Here is a 2,051-nt window from a genome sequence, read left to right as displayed (position 1 = left end):
TATAATACAAAAACAGTGCAGGGTTCATTGGGGACCTTCAGTTCAGAGAAAGAGAAAACTGACATTTCAAAGCATTTTGAGGCCAACAGGCGAGCTTTTGTTTAACTACAAATTCTTCTTTAAATTAGAGCATTAACGGAGGCAAGAGAGAAAATTCCTGATGTTAATCTGACAGAAATTAATGGATTAGTAACATCACATGCCATTAAATGAAAGCATACTTTAAAGCGCAGAACTGTGTGATGTGAGGCTCCAGATCTAACTGAGAAAGCAGTAAATCATGGTCCATAATTATATTACATGTTTCATAGTCTGTTTTTCTAACTTGATAAAATTGTTTTTTACGCAACTTGTTGACGGCTGCTGTCCTAGTAAACAGCTCTGGCAGTATTTCCTATATTAATCTTGTTAATTCAGAAAAACAGGGAAATAATTCCTCTTAAGTGAATGCATTATGCTATGGGGTCAGATCAGTCTCAATAATTGCAAATGCACACAGAAAGACTCACAAATACATTCCAATGCACATAAATAAATTACGATTTATATAAATGTAAAAAAAAAAATCACAAATATATTTTTGCATTTGTATGTATTTATTTGTGGATCGCACTGCATTTATTTGTAAATCGCTTCACATTTGTTTGTGGGTTTTATGAGACTGTTCTGCCATCGCTGGATTCGCAAATGCGTTTTTTTCAACATGGACCTGTCTGTAGCCAATCAGATGTCAGCCTCATTTTCAACCAATCACATGAGCGCAGCTCCCCCCTCCCCTCCCCACGAGACCACCAGCTTTTTTGAATCAGGAAATAAATATTGTAGCCGTCTATGTTCACCCAGAGCTCTACGACACCTCATATCAGTAGAGACCGGACCAAACGATGTGTATAAATGCGTGTGCAATTTTAAATATGTAATAAACAACATAATCAAGTTATCCTTGACAATGTAACTATAACATAATGATTTTTTCTTTCACCTTTATGTAATCTGGCTTGATTATATTTTTCAAATGTAATCTGATTACATAGCTCCTGACTTCATGTAATCCGTTACTACCCAACCCTGATACAAGTACCTCAAATATGTACTTCAGTGTAGTAAATGGCAAGCGTGGATTGAAATGTCAACATGTCGGCATATGGTTACGGTTGAAAAAAACATTGTTTGTGGTGTAGATGTAGTAATAAATATTTAATAAATACTCCTGATCGGTTTCACCCACAGACTGTATATAAGAAGTGGACGTAGACATCGTGACGTCACCCATTGAAGCCGTTTTGAAGCCTCGAGTTCGTTGATTTTGACGTTGTCATCTTGTGTCACGGCCGTCGCCATGTTTTTTTTTATCTCCGCAAACAATGAAGTGACCATATCTGGACTAAGGAGGAGTGACGTAAGAGTGACGTATACGTCTCTGGTAGAGACCTGTCAATCACTGTGTAGCCCCGCCCCTAAAGCATCCCCTGCTTTATGGTCTGTTTGACTCTAAATGGACCATCATTTACTAAATGAACATCATGCTGTATTGAAGAAGACTTGAAACTAGAGATTGAGACCATAAACTCATGTTTACAATGTTTACTGAGGTAATGAATCAAGAGAGAAGTAGAGTCATTTTCTCATAGACTTCTATACAACCAGAGGAGTCGCCCCCTGGTGGACAGTAGGCATCGGCCTCACTCTGTAGCACCTGAGGTTGCCACCTGGTTTCGCCACAACACGGCACTAACTACCTGTCATACCCTCCAGTCTACCGACACTCACTAAGGGGGCGTTCCCGGTCTGAGGCGGCGCTGTGGACATTTGAGCACCGGGCTCAGTCAGTGCGGAGGGAGAGCTGAGCGCGGATACACGCTGCTGCTGCTGCTCGGCACCACCGGTGGATACAAGCCGAGATGTTCCTCTTCGAGAGAAAAAAAAAACATTTAATATTTTAAAATGAATTAATATAATCCGTGGACGTTGAAGTAGAAAAAATCGTGAATCCGACGTCTGGTGCCCGGCCGGAGACAAGAGGAGTCTGTGGTCTCTGTGCGCCCCGTTGT

The sequence above is a fragment of the Pholis gunnellus genome, assembly GCF_910591455.1.
Source record: "Pholis gunnellus genome assembly, chromosome: 8".
NCBI lineage: Eukaryota > Metazoa > Chordata > Actinopteri > Perciformes > Pholidae > Pholis > Pholis gunnellus.
Note: the sequence above shows the minus strand (reverse complement) of the source record.